The sequence below is a fragment of the Enhydra lutris genome, unplaced genomic scaffold (assembly GCF_002288905.1).
Source record: "Enhydra lutris kenyoni isolate GAN:26980312 unplaced genomic scaffold, ASM228890v2 scaffoldscaffold33, whole genome shotgun sequence".
Taxonomy (NCBI): domain Eukaryota; kingdom Metazoa; phylum Chordata; class Mammalia; order Carnivora; family Mustelidae; genus Enhydra; species Enhydra lutris.
The window spans coordinates 2,945,996-2,961,450 of record NW_019154117.1 but is presented as its reverse complement, the minus strand read 5'-3'; the positions used below and the strand labels follow the sequence as shown (position 1 = coordinate 2,961,450).

The 15,455-nt window shown below is 42.2% G+C and overlaps 1 protein-coding gene across 2 annotated transcripts in view; it reads left to right on the top strand.

Annotated features, from left to right (window-relative positions):
* Positions 1 to 9,129: 9,129 nt before the first annotated feature.
* LOC111153645 (zinc finger protein 169) overlaps positions 9,130 to 15,455 on the top strand; it is a 54,618-nt gene continuing 48,292 nt past the window's right edge. For both annotated transcript variants that reach the window (XM_022512792.1, XM_022512791.1), the window contains exon 1: positions 9,130 to 9,172. The gene's annotated coding sequence lies outside the window, so the exon portion shown is untranslated. The remainder of the gene's footprint in view (positions 9,173 to 15,455) is intronic.

Sequence of the window (15,455 nt, the reverse complement as noted above, 5' to 3'; positions counted from 1 at the left end):
ACCAGGCGTCCCTAAAAAAAATTTTTTTAAAGGAATTGGTAAGATAAGAAATTGGTTACAAAGGGAAAGAAGAAAAATTTAAAAAAGAAATAGAAAAAGAAAAAATAAAGAAAAATATAAAAATTAACTTTGAAAGACTAACGAATCATGGGGGAAAAGCTATGAATTCTATGTGCTGTATTCCCTAGCTCTGGAGTTCCCCAGTTCTCAGTGATCAGCGAACTCGGTCTTGGCTGGATGTTCTTACTGATCTTCTGTGGGGAGGGGCCTGTTGCCGTGATTCTCAAATGTTTTGACCAAGGCAGAATTGCACCACCCTTGCCAGGGGCGAGGCTAATCAATCTGCTCAGTTCACTCTCAGTAGTTTTTGTCCCTGAAAACTTTCCATACAGCTCTGGAGGATGAGAATGAAAATCTCGGCCTCCCAATCTCCAGCCCCAGAGGAGCCAAGAGCTCAGGGGCCTCCCTCCTCAGTGTGCCCTCAGAGAAAAGCAGTCACTCCTGTCCCCCTGGTCTCTGTCCACACTCCAGGCTCACCTGGTCTGTGACCGAGCATTGCTATCTCTGGCACATGACCCTATTTGGAGTCTCCAAACCTAGCAGATTCCTGCCATGCTGCTTTTCTGGTGGAGGAAGGTGGATCTCCCTGGATCTGCCACTTGTGGGGTCCCTGTTCGAAGAGCAGTGGCCCACCTGTGCCACAGATCATGATTTATGGTAACCCTGAGCTGAGAGCTCACTCCTCCACTCAGTCTTTGTTACTGGCTTCCCCACTCCAACATCCGGGAACTCTGCCACACTCAGGCACCCCCAGTCTTTCTGTGACCCCAAGGGTCCTGAGACCACAGTGTCCCAGCAAATATTCCACCCCCCACTTAGCCATGGGAGCAACATCCCTCAGAGAAGTAGACTTCTAAAAGTTTGGATTTTGTGCTCTGCTGCTCTCTCACTTGCCACTAGCTGGCTGATGGAGGCTCCCTCCCCCCACCCCCATGGTCTATCTTTCCAAATATCGCCTCAGATTCACTTCTCTGCACATCCTACTTTCCAGAAAGTGGTCACTTTCCTGTTCATAGAGTTGCTGCTATTCTTTTCTTTGATCTCTTCTTGAGTTCATGGGTGTTCAGAATGGTTTGATAACTACCTAGCTGAATCCCTGGGACCAGATGAAATTTAGATTTCCTACTCCCAATATATGTTGCTTTTTTCCCATAGCCAAGATTCATGGGTCTGGGAATCAATGGGTGGAAGTGGGAGTGACACCACTCATAACTACCCCTACTAGTAACATGCTAACAGTATTTTTACTTCTTGTACCCATAGTCTTATACTCTACTGGCCTAGAAGTCTTAGTTCCAAAGGCAGGAATGCTTCCACTAGGAAACACCATAATGATTTTATTGAACTGGGAGTTAAAACTGTCACCTGGCCATTTTGGACTTCTCATGACTCTCAGTCAACAGGCAGAGAAAGGAGTTGCTATGCTGGCTGGGCTGATTGCTTTTGGGTACCTAGAGAAGCTGAACCACTACTCCACAATGGAGGTAAGAAAGAGTATGTCTGTGCAGCAAAGGAAACAGTCAACAAAACAAAGAGGCAACCCACAGAATGGGAGAAGATAGTCGCAAATGACACTACAGATAAAGGGTTGATATCCAGATCTATAAAGAACTTCTCAAACTCAACACCCCCCAAAACAGATAATCAAGTAAAAAGTGGGCAGAAGACATGAACAGACACTTCTCCAAAGAAGACATACAAATGGCTAACAGACACATGAAAAAGTGTTCATCATCATTAGCCATCAGGGAAGTTCAAATCAAACCCACATTGAGATACCACCTTACACCAGTTAGAATGGCAAAAATGAACAAGGCAAGAAACAACAAGTGTTGGAGAAGTTGTGGAGAAAGGGGAACCCTCTTACACTGTTGTTGGGAATGCAAATTGGTGCAGCCACTTTGGAAAACAAAGTGGCTTTTGAGGACATTTTGAGGAGTTTCCTCAAAATATTAAAACAAGCTACCCTATGACCCAGCAATTGCATTGCCGGGTATTTACCCCAAAGATACAGATGTCGTGAAAAGAAGGGACATGTGGACCCCAATGTTCATAGTGGCAATGTCCACAATAGCCAAACTGTGGAAGGAGCTGAGATGTCCTTCAACAGACGAATGCATAAAAAGATGTAGTCCACATATGCAACAGAAAATTACTCAGCCATCAGAAAGGATGAATACCCAAATTTAGCATCAACTTGGGCGGGACTGGAGGAGATTATGCTGAGTGAAATAAGTCAAGCAGAGAAAGTCAGTTATCTCATGGTTTCACTTATTTGTGGAACATAAGAAATAGCATGGAGGACATTAAGAGAAGGGAAAAATGAAGAGGGAGAAATTGGAGTGGGAGACGAACCATGAAAGACAATGGACTCCGGAAAACAAATGGAGAGTTTTAGAAGGAAGAGGCTTGGGGGGATGGTTGATCCCGGTGATGGGTATTAAGGAGGGCTGGTATTGAATGGAGCACTAGGTGTTATAAGCAAACAATGAATCATGGAACACTACATCAAAAACTAATGATTTGGAATGTCTGGAAAAGAGTGATTCCTTGGGGTGTCTTAGTATTGCCATGCCCTGTGATTAAAGTCCATGAAGAAGTACAACAATGCAATCTAGGCAGGACTGGCACGGGCTCAAACCCTTCAGGAATGAAGGTTTGGGTCACCCCACCAGGCAAAGAACCATGACTAGCTGAGATGTTTGCTGAGGGCAAAGGGACTATGGAATACATAGTGGCAAAGGTAGTTATCAATGCCAGCTACAACCATGTGAGCAGTTACAGAAATGAGGACTGTAGTTGCCCTGAATGTTTTTTCCTTATATGAACATGTTAGTGTGCTGTGTGGATGCATATGTGTATGTACACATAATATAGTATAGTTTGTTTTTGGCACTTTCTTATCCACTTACCATGTAATGTAAGATGCATTGACTTTTCATTATAGCATTTAAATATTGGTTTTACATTATGGCATTTAAGTTATAGGATATCAGGGAGAAGAGTGAACATTATTTAAGATCTTTGCATCATCTTCTGGAAAAAGGGTTAGTGTCTTCATTTGTATGCAGTATAATTGTATACTGGCAGGAGGTGTGACCACATTATTCCATATTTATGCATGACTGAGATACAAATTTTCTAAATATTGTTATTTTGATAACCCAAAGTTGTTTTGCTACTTCTGGGCCCTTGTCCTCTCCAAGTTATACAGTGAAGCCCATGGAACATAGGAAGAAACTCAGTATTGGTTCCTCCCTCATAATCCTCACTTCCTCCACTCCTCCCTGAACCGTAGTTTCCTTCACCACATGGTTCCCCTATCTGTGATTCCGCTGCCACCAAAATGTCCACTCTTCCTTGGACCATAGTTATAAGGTTGCTAGTTATATTCAAAGTCACTGTAATTTCCACTTGCATAATTTCTTCCTACGTCATTGTCAAAACCACCTCTGTAGCCCCCACCCTGTTTCCACACCTATATCCCCACCACTATATCCTCATTCTTGTCCTTTATAAGCATGCTGCCTCCAAAAATGCCATCTCCAAATCCTCTTCCATGCCCATTAGAGCCATCCCTAAATCCGTGTCTTCCTTCAAACCCATCAGAACATCCTCTAATCTTGCCTCCTGATCTACTGCCTCTGCATCAATCCTTCGAGGCAAAACGCCTTCCACTGCAAGTGCTAGAACTTTGGATTCCCTGCATTTCTTGTCTGCACAAAGACTTTCTTACTTCTGACCGCAGATGATGGTATAGTATTTCCACAGTACAGTTTTATCCACAGGATCATGATCATCAAAATAATGAAACCAATGCCTCTCTTCTTTCCAGACTTCCTATCAGTAATGATCTCAAATGGTATCAAGTTTTCCATATTACTTGCATAGTTTCTTAGGTGATGTTCCTTAGTATCTTCTTTAATTCCACCACAATTAGCTTCTTGATGGTTACATGAGCACCAGGTCTTCCAGATTTCTCTTGCTACAGTACATTTTGTCTCAACCACTCTTCCATCAATTAAATGAGATCTTGCAGCCATGATAGCACCAACCTCTGCCATGTATGAAAAAGTTACAAAACCCAATATTCTTGAGCTCTTGCTCGAAGGATTCCTTATTATCACAGTCTGTAAAATTTCCCCTTGGCTTGCGGTAGTTCCTCAAACTTTCTTTTGTGGTTTCAAAACTTAAGCCACCATTAAAGAAGTTCCAGAAGTGTCCCTTCTCTCCATGGCAGACTCAGTCATTTCAGCTGGACTTCAGACAGAGAGATGAGAGAGACCTCTGCCTACGAGCATGAGCAGCTTGTCCTGTTGCTGCTGTCTTGAAGCCTTCTTTTTTTGTCTCTGCTTTGGTGTAGTTCATACAAAAGCCTTCCATACCACAAGGTAGTTTTCAAAATCATTTATACACCATCATGTTATGTCTTTGATTTCTTTTTATATTTGTTTTGTGAGCTAGCTTTAGCTTCCCACAAATAATTATTTTCTCAAGCATTTCAAACTGATTTGAAACCATTCTCTCTCACTTTTCCTCTCTCTCTTTCTACTTCTCCCTCCCTGGTTGCTTTACTGACTTTCCCTTTAGTTCCGTTCAGCTAAATTGTACCATTATCACACTGATTATTATAGTATTAGATTAAAATGCTAATAATGCAGGAAATTTTATCCTGGGTTTTGAGCTCTGCTCTCTTTGTGTTCCAACTCTCCAGGATTCATTCAGCACTTGTTCTAAGGCTTTGTTTTTTTCCAGGAGGACCCATTTAGCCTTCTGTCTGACTCCTTTTTTGGAACTGGACTCTTCTTACTGGAACTATGCTGGCCTTTGGTTTGATTCCTTCTGCAGCAAGGCTGTTCCTGTTGAAACTGTGTCGTTTTGGTATTATTCTTTATGTTCTAGAGAAAAACCTCTAAGAAATGGGACCTCAGTCACCAAAATACTTTGAGGGTCCCCCGCTACATACATACATTGGGACCCCAGCTGGTTTTATGTTTAAAAAGACTGTAGTCCTTCCTTACGTGCACTGACTTAACCAAAAGTAATTTGTTTATTTTTTTATTTGAACATAGTTGACACATTCTGCTATATTAGTTTCAGGTGTACAACATTGTGATTTTAAAAGTTTATACATTATGCTATATTCACCACAATTGTAACTACCATCTGTCACCATACATCACTATCACAATATTATTGACTATATTCCTTATGCTGTATCTTTTATTCCCATGATTTATTCATTCCATAATTGGGAGCCTGTATGTCCAACTCCCCTTCACCCCTTTTAGCAATCAGTTCACCCTTGTCTCTGTGGCAACCATCAATTTCTTCTCTGTATTTGTAATTCTGATTCTGCTTTTTGTTTATTCACTTTTTAAAGATTCCACATATGAGTGAAATCATATGGTATTTGTCTTCCTCGGTCTGACTTATTTCTTTTAGGATAATACTCTTTAGGTCCACCCATGTTGTTGTGAATGGCACAATCTTGTCTTTTTTATGCTTGTGTAATATTCCACTAGTTGTATGCATGTATGTATGTATACATACCACATCTTCCTCATCCTTTTGTCTATTAGTGGACTCTTAGGTTGCTTCCATAACTTGGCTATTGTTGGTAATGCTGCAATAAACATAGAGATGAATGTAACTTTTCAGGTTAGTGTTTTAATTTTTGAGGGTGAATAGCCAGTAGTGGAATTATTGGATCATGGAGTATTTCTATTTTTAATTTTTTTATGGAACCTCTATACTGTTTTCCATAGTGGCTATACCAGTTTCTATTCCCACCAGTAGTGTATGAGGGTTCCTTTTTCTCCACATCTTTGCCAGTACTTGTTATTTCCTGTCTTTTTGATTTTAGCATTCTGACAGATGTGAAGTGATATCTCATTATGGTTTTGATTGGCATTTCCCTGATGATTAGTGATGTTGAGCATCTTTTTATGTGTCTTTTGGCCATTTATTTGTCTTCTTTGGAAAAATGTCTATTCAGGACATTATTTATTATTTATTTAATTGGATTGTTTGTTTTTTTAGTGTTGGGTTATATAAGTTCTTTATATATTTTGGATATTAACCCATTATCAGATATATCATTTACAAAATATCTTTTCCCATTCACTAGGTTACCTTTTTGTTGGTGGTTTCCTTTGCTATGCAAAACCTTTTTATTTTTATATAGTACCAATGGTTTATTTTGGCTTTTGTTTTCCTTGCCTTGGGAGACATGTCTAGAAAGTACAGATTTCCCAGAATTGAAGTAGACAACATCTGACCAGACAGCTTTTCCATAATGTCTGGACCAGGGTAGTACACTTCTTCTTACTGTTGTTTCTTCTCTCTTGTAGGAAGACAGTACCCCTTTCTGCTTTATCCAACTCCTTGTGAAAGGGGGGGAATATCTTCTTATTTTGTGTGTGTGTGTGTGTGTGTGTGCGTGTGTGTGTTTTAGAAACAACCTCATTATGATCCCAGGACAAGTAAATTTCGCTTGCATTCTTCAAAGGGTTAGAAATTTCAGAATCCACAAAAGTCTTCTTTCTTCTGAACTATTAACTGACTTTGGATCTTATCCAAATTCATCATCTCTGAATTTACAGGCTTATAAGCTGTATTATCAATAGCATATTTGGTCCCAAACAGTTCTTTTGAGAAAACAACACTGTTTTAGAAGTTGCGCTGTTTTTGCAAAAAGTTCATCAGCTGTTTCATATTTATATCTGCACGGTATCTTCCCAAATGTACTTGGTTAATTCTTTGAGTGTGCTCTTGCAGTATCCACTAAACAGCTTTTGTGGTTGCCTTTTTAAAAAAGTGTTTGTTTATTTGAGAGAGAGAAAGAGAAAGTACAAGCAGGGACAGCTGCAGGAAGAGGGAGAAGCAGACTCTCTGCTGAGTGAGGAGCCCAACTCAGGGTTCGATCCCAGGACCCTGGGATTATGACCTGAGCTGAAGGCAGAGGCTTAACTGACTGATTCACCCCGGCCTTCCACAGTGGTTGCTTTAAGCAGAAACTTCCAGGAAGTATACATGATCCCATGTTTGTCTTCGTGAAAACCATTCTCCCCTAAGTTGGAATAAAGGCCAACAGATATTTCCTTTGACTGCTTTCAGACCTCGATTCCTGGTTTAGAACCATTGTACAATTTGGAATTGTTATGTTACTTCTGTTGTGTATAATTAAGTTTCATATTTTATTGCCTGGGGAAACTTAAAGAAAAACCTTTCATGTAATCAAAAAAGCAATTCTGGCTCAACCCTTCAAGATGATCTTCAACACTTATGCTTTTTTTTTTTTTTTTAAGATTTTATTTATTTATTTGACAGAGAGAAATCACAAGTAGGCAGGGAGGCAGGCAGAGAGAGAGGAGGAAGCAGGCTCCCTGCCGAGCAGAAAGCCCGATGTGGGGCCTAGAACCCAGGACCTGGGATCATGACCTGAGCTGAAGGCAGCGGCTCAACCCACTGAGCCACCCAGGTGCCCCAACACTTATGCTTTTGAGAAGATATGGACTTCAGGTTAGAGTACCTGAGAGTTCTCCCTCTTAACCTTCCTTGTTACTCAAATGGGGCTGTAAGTGTTTTCCACCTGCTCTGCATTTTCCCTCTGACGTAGGCCGTGACAACCAAGAAACATTTTTCCTGGCATCTAGGGACAAAACTACAAACATAAAAAACCTGACACTTGATCAACAGTGCTTTTGAAGAAAAATCTTGATTGAAAGAGAGAAATGTGAAAATAAAAGGAAACCTCATTTAGAATGGAGCCAAAAAAAAAAAAAAAAAAGAAGAGCCAAGAGGCAGGCAGGGGGAGCTCTCAATTCCTATCATTCAGGGACAATTGCAGACAGAATAGGAAAAGACACTATTTTACTACACCAGGAGGAGTTGGGTAGTTTTCCTCCTCCTCCCCACGCCCCTGCAGCAGCCCAGCCAATGAGGGAGATGGTCACAGTCAGCCAATGAGAAGCCACTACACTTCCAACTCCTGGTTCTCTCCAATGGACTTTTAGGTTTTTGTTTTAAAGATTTTATTTATTTATTTGACAAAGATCACAAGCAGAGAGGGGGTGGGGGAAAGCAGGCTCCCTGCTGAGCAGAAAGCCCAATGCGGGGCTCGATCCCAGGACCCTAAGATCATGACCTGAGCCGAAGGCAGAGGCTTAACCCACTGAGCCACCCAGCCGCCCTATGGACTTTTTAAGTTTTAGAACAGCCCCTCCCAAGGCCTCCTTTCTTCCTTAAAAGAGCTTCCTCTCATTTGTTCTTGGACTTGATGGTTTTGCTAAAACCTGCTTGTGTGGGATTGCAATTCTTCATTTCTCAGTGAACCCGTTTTTGCTGTTAATATGACTGGCAGTGTGTGTTGTGATGTGATGTGATGTGATGATGTTATTATTAGGAGGCTCCACCCCCAGCTTGGAGCCCAGCGCTGGGCTTGAACTCTCAGGCTGAGATCAAGACCTGAGCTGAAATCCAGAGTCCCACACCTAACTGAGCCGCCCAAGTGCCCCCTGGCAGTTTTATTTTTAAAGTTAACAAGTTTTTCCTCTAATTATTTTTTTATGAACTTCAGTATCTTCTTTAAAAAAGAACAATGCCAGTACGTTTGACATTTTTTTTTAGGAAGTTCGTTCATTTTGCACTGTTATTTAAGTGTAAACACGGCTGAATCTGCAGGCTGGAGGACAATTACACATCCAGGTCAGCATTTCTGTATTATTAAACAAAAAACACAAGGGCCCTATAAATTAAAAAGATTTTCTGCTCACCGGAGCCACCCTTCTCTTGTAGGGGAAAGTCTGTTTGATTTTACTTCCCGATTCTTCACAATTTCCGCAAAAGCCTGAAGGATTGTAAATCAGTCCCTGGAGTTGAGGGGTGCAAGGGAGCGCAGCGGGCAGCTACCACATGGGGTCGCCCGAGGCCTGGTCTAGTCGTGAGGCGTCAGCGCAGGCGCGCTGTGCTCTGAGGCACTGTGGGTATTGAAGCTCTTCGCCCGGGGCACTGTGGGTACCGCAGTCCCGCGCCCCGGGGCACTGTGGGTAGTGCTGTCCTGTGCCGGCCGGCGTCGCTGGTCCCTGGCGGCCGTCCTTACGCGCTTGTGGTAAGCGAGTCAGCCGCCGGAGGGTGGGGAACGCCGGGCGAGGGCGAGCGGGGTTGGTTTTCCTGGCAGGGCCGGAGCAGTCCACCTGGGAGCGGCTGTGGACGAGAGCTCGGGCGCGCGCACTCCGCGCGTCTGGGGTCCCAGCGTCCTGTCCCGGAGGGGCACGCGGGCGGTGGGCGCGTGGGTCGGCGGAGCCCACCGCGGTGATGCCCGTGGCGTTTGGCCCCATACGCCCAGGTCTTGGCGGGGAAGACCGGCCTGGGGCGAACACCCAGCTTTGCCTCGGTGGTGGGGGCAGCCGGGGCAAGAGACTCGGGTCAGTGGCCTCGGGCCCGCGGACCCCTGAGGGCACTGGAAGGGGCCAGCGGGGTCATATCCCCGGGTTGCGTGCTGCGTCCTGCTGTTGTCTGTGGCCCCTCCGGAGGCTGGGGCGGCGCAAGTGGAGTGGAGTCCGCGGGCCAGGGCACTTTCCCCCAGCGCCTGGCGGGGCGCGCCCCCTGGATTACTGGAAGTGGAAGAAGCAATGGAGGTTCCAACCTCCGTACCTAAGTTCTTAGTTTTAACTTTCCTTAAGAAAATGAGACCCAAGCATACCCAGAAGTAGCTGTGAAGCTCATGGGTTCATCACTCAGATTAACGAGTTGAGAACCCTATCCTTTCTCCCCTGGTCTGCAACCCCGAGTGTACATCTCTTTGGGCAGTGCCTCTGTTCAGGGGGCCAGGCCAGGCTTGCCATTGGAAACTCCCCTCCCCACCCTCATCCCGCCCAGAAACCCCCAACTGTCCCGTTGGGAGAGTTCAAATCCAGGTCTGCCCCTTTTTCACTGACTCATCCTGAGCAAGTACTGAACCTCCTGGAGCTGATGTGAGTGTGGAAAGAGTTAAAATTGTGTCTGACACATGCTAAGTGATTGATAACGTTCATGTGTGTTTTTACTGAGCCCCATGGGCATGTAGAGGATGAATATACTGGGGATTAGCCTGAATTCAGAGCAGGTTTGCGCTAAAACCCACACCCTCTCTTCCCGAGCCCGTCCATCCCTTCCCCGCCTGCTTTTGATGCTTCTGGAAAGTGGACCCCAGCTGCGGGCTTGGCAGTTTAGCCTGCTGCTCTCTGGGCGGGGAGAGACTCCTGAGGTGGGAACCGCTTCTGGTGTGCGCAGGTGGGCCCTGGAGCATTCTGCCCTCCCCCACCACATCAGGGGTAATTAATTGCCTGTTAGGGAGAGGAGAATTCCTAAGGGCCTGGCAGCCCATCTCAGGTGGGTGCCACTTCCTTGTGTTCTTGTGGTGCCACCCTTGCCGTGTGTGTAATATTCCCCGTGGGGCTCAGTGCTGCAGGGGGATTCCCAAGCAGCCTGGCCTGTTCTTGAAAGGACACATTCCTGGGGCACGTGTCTCTGCCTTTATTCAGGAGCTTTTCGGCATCTCCATACATTCACTCTGCTGTATTCTCAGGGCCTTGGCAGTGCTAGCAAAACAGAGATGGGGAGAAATGCTGTTTTGAGAACAGTAGTCTTGTATTTTTATTTCCCGAGCCCGTCCACATTTTTATTTCCTCAGCCATCTTGCACATTAGATGGGAGAATTTTCATTGTGTAGAACGGTAAATGGGGCAGTAGAGGATTAAATAACTTTTACCTTGGAGGTAGCTGTTCTTCACTTTCAAAGTTAATGAACATTTAAAAAGAGGTCCTCTATTTTTAAAGATTGTCTCATACCTCTAATGCTGATTAAAAAACATTCATTCATTTTCTTCTGATCCTGGTTCTCCGCCCTGTGGACATTAACAGGAATCAGGCCACCCCATGTTTGCAGTCCACATATCCCCAGCCTTTTAAAGTTTCATCTACTTTCCTTATTTTTTTGGGGTGTGAAGGAGATGGAATTATTAAATTTAAAATTTATTATGGAAATTTTACAGCCATATGTAGCAAGAATATTAAAAGAGCATCTCTGTACCCTCACTTGGCTTCAGCAATTGTCACCGTTCCGCTCTTCCTCTTCCTTTTTGGTTTTCTCTGATGAAGTATTTTGCAGCAAATCCCAGATATCATTTTAACTGTGAATACTTCACTATGCATCTCTTATGAATAAGGAATTTTATAAAAATTTACCAAAGTATAATTAACATAGAGTTATATTACTTTGTGTACAACATATTCACTCAACAACTCTATGCATTACTCATGCTCACCATGATAAGCATTGTTACTGTCTATCATTATACAATGTTATTACAGTATTACTGACTATTCCTTACGCTGTACTTTTCAGCTCTGTGACTTATTTATTTTATAACTGGAAGTTTGTACCTCTTAGTCCCGTTTTTCTATTTTGCCCATATCCCCACCACCTCCCCTCTGACAACCACCATTTTGTTCTGTTTATGAGTCTGTTTTTTGTGTTTTGGTTCGTTTGTTTTGTTTGTTCTTCATCCATTCATCTATTGATGGACACTCAAGTTACTTCCATGTCTTGGCTATTGTAGGTAAAGCTGTAATAAACATAGGGATGCATGTATCTTTTTGAATTATCGTTTTCATCTTCGTTGTGTAAATACCCAGTAATAAATTACTGGATCACATGGTAGGTCCATTTTTAAGTTTTCTAGAAAACTCCATACTGTTTTACACAGTGGTTGTACCAGTGTATCTACTTATATTCCCACCAACAGTGTGTGAAGGTTCATTTTTCATCATATCCTTGACAACCCTTGTTATTTCTTGTCTTTTTTTTTTTTTTTTTTTTTTTGACAGAGAGAGATCACAATCAGGCAGAGAGGCAGGCAGAGAGAGAGGAGGAAGCAGGCTCCCTGCTGAGCAGAGAGCCCGATGCGGGGCTCGATCCCAGGACACTGAGATCATGACCTGAGCCGAAGGCAACGGCTTAACCCACTGAGCCACCCAGGCGCCCCTATTTCTTGTCTTTTTAATACTAGCCATTCTGAATGGTGTGAAGTGATATTTCTTTGTAGTTTTAATATGCATTTCCCTGATGATGAGTGATGTTGAGCATCTTTTCATGTGTCTGTTGGCCATCTATATTCTTTGGAATAATGTCAGTTCAAGTCCTCTTCCAGTTAAATGTTTTTTGGTGTTGAGTTGTATAAGTTCTTTATGTATTTTGGATATTAACCACTTATTGGATATATCATTTGCAAATATCTTCTCCCCATTCAGTAAAGGGTGTCTTTTTGTTTTGTTGATGGTTTTCTTTACTGTGCAGAAGCTTTTTATTTTAATGTGGTCCAAATAGTTTGTTATTGCTTTTGTTTTTCTTGCCTGAGGAGGCATATTTATTTGTTTATTTATTTTAAGATTTTGTTTTTCAGAGAGAGAAAGAGAGCATGTGTGTGTGCACACAACCAGGAAGAAGCAGGGTCACTGCCGAGCAAAGAACCCAATGTGGGACTTGATCCCAGGATCCTGGGATCATGACCTGTGCCAAAGGCAGATGCTTAATCGACTGAGCCCCCCCAGGCCTCCCTGAGGAGGCATATTTAGGAAAATACTGACAGCTGATGTCAAAAGAAATTACTGACTCTGTTTTCAGTATAGTACAGCATAAAGAACATGAAAATATGTACAGCATAGGAATTTTATGGCTTCAAGTTTCACATTTAGGTGTTTAATCCATTTTGAGGGCCTTTCTCTTTTTAAAATTTCAATACAATTAATATCAGTGTTATACTAGTTTCAGGTGTACATATAGTGATTCGGCAATTCTCGACGTTACTCGGTGCTCATCAGGATAAATGTATTGTTAATCCTCTTCACCTGTTTAACCCATCTCCCTATCCGCTTCTCTGGTAATCATCACTTTGTTCTCTATAGTTAGGAGTCTGCCTTTTGGTCTCTTTTTTCGTTTGTTTGTTTCTTAAATTCCACATACAAGTGAAATGATACGGTATAGGTCTTTTTCTGACTGGCTTATTCCACTTAGCATTATACCCCTTAGATCCGTTCATGTTGTAAATGACAATATTTCATTCTTCTTTATGGTTGAGTAATTCCGTGTGTGTGTGTGTGTGTGTATCACATCTTCTTTATTCGTCTGTCACTGGATAATTAGGTTGCTTCCACATTTTTGCTTTTGTAAGTAATGCTGCAGTAAACATAGGTGTACATATATCTGTTCAAATTAGTGTTTTCATATTCTTTGGGTAAATACCCAATAGTGAAATTACTGCATCATCTATTCTATTTTCATTTTATTTCTTTGAGGGACCTCCATATTGTTTTCCACAGTGGCTGCACCAGTTTGCATTCCCACTAACAGTACAAGAGGGTTCCCTTTTTCTCCACATCCTCCTCAACACTTGTTGTTTTCTGTATTTTTTATGTTAGTCATTCTGACAGGTGTGAGGTGGTATTTTGCTGTTGTTGTTTTTAATATTTTATTTATTTATTTGACACAGAGAGAAAGAGAGATCAGAATAGGGAGGCAGAGAGAAAGGGGGAAGCAGGCTCCCTCCTGAGCGGGGAGCCGGATGCAGGGCTTGATCCCAGGACCCTGAGATCATGACCCGAGCTGAAGGCAGAGGCTTAACCCACTGAGCCACCCAGGTGCCCCTCATTGTGGTTTTGATTTGCATTTCCCTGATGATCCTGATGTTGAGCATCTTTTCATGTGTTGTCTTCTTTGGAGAAATGTCTGGTCTTGTCTTCTATTTGTAATTGGATTATTTGAGAGGTTTTTGGTAGTGTTGTATAAGTTATATATTTTACCTACTAACCCTTCATTGCCTATGTCACTTGCCAATATATATTTCCATGCAGTGGATTGTCTTTTAGGTTTGTTGGTTGTTTTATTTGCTGTGCAGAGCTTTTTATTTTGATATAGTCCTAATAGTTTATTTCTGCTTTTGTTTCCTTTGCCTCAGGAGACAGTATCTAGAAAAATGTTGCTATGGCTGATGTCAGAGAAATTACTGCCTGTGCTCTTTTAACAGGATTTTTTTGGTTTCAGGTCTCACATTTAGGTTCTTAATCCATTTTGAGTTTATTTTTGTGTATGGTGGAAGAAGTGGTCCTGTTTCATTCTTTCATATGTAGCTGTTGTCTTCCCAACACCATTTGTTGAAGAGACTTTTTCCCATTGGATATTATTTCCTGCTTTGTCGAAGATTAATTGACCATCAGTCATGAGTTTATTTCTGTGTGTTCTTTTCTGCTGTTCAGATCTATGTGTCTGCCTTTTGTGCCAGTACAGTGCTATTTGTTTGTTTGTTTGTTTATTTATTTATTTATTTATTTGACAGAGAGAGAGAGAGAGAGAGAGAGACAGAGACAGAGATCACAAATAGATGGAGAGGCAGGCAGAGAGAGAGGAGGAAGCCAGCTCCCTGCTGAGCAGAGAGCCCAATGTGGGGCTCCATCCCAGGACCTTGGGATCATGACCTGAGCCACCCAGGCGCCCCTACAGTGCTGTTCTGATTACTACAGCTTTGCAGTATATCTTGAAATCTGGGATTGTGATACCTCCATTTTTGTTCTTTCTTAAGATTGCTTTGGCTATTTCTGGGTGTTTTGTGTGTGTGTGTGTGTGTGTGTGGTGTGTAGTTCCATACAAATTTTAGGATTATTTGTTCTAGTTCTATGAAAAAGGCTATTGGTGTTTTTGTAGGGATTGCATTAAATCTGTAAATTCCTTTGGGTAGTATGGACATTTTAACAATAAATGTTCTTCTGAACAATGAGCATGGAATATCTTCCCATTTGTTTGCATCATCTCCAGTTTTTTTCGTCAGTGTTTTTTTGGTTTTCGAAGAACAGGTGTTTTACCTCCTTGGTTTAGTTTATTCCTTGGTTTTATTAATTTTTAGGCAATTGTAAATGGGATTGTTTTCTTAATTTCTGTTTCTGCTACTTTGTTATTAGCGTGTAGAAATGCAGTGGATTTCTGTATATTGATTTTATATCCTGTGACCATACTGCATTTATTTATCAGTACTATAAGCTTTTTGTTTTTGTTTTGTTGTTTTGGTGGAGTCTTTAGGGTTTTCTTTATATAGGCTCATGTCATCTGCAAGTTGTGCAAGTTTTACGTCTTCCTTACCAATTTGGATGCCTATTATTTCTTGTCTGGTGGCTAGGACTTCCAGTATCTTGTTGAGTAAAAGTGATGAGGATGATCATCCATATTTTTGATCTTAGGGGGAAAGCTTTCAGTTTTTCACCATTAAGTATGATGTAAGCTGTGCGTTTTTCATATATGGCCTTTATTATGTTGAGGTATGTTCCCTCTAAACCTGCATTGATCAGGGTTTTTATCATGAATG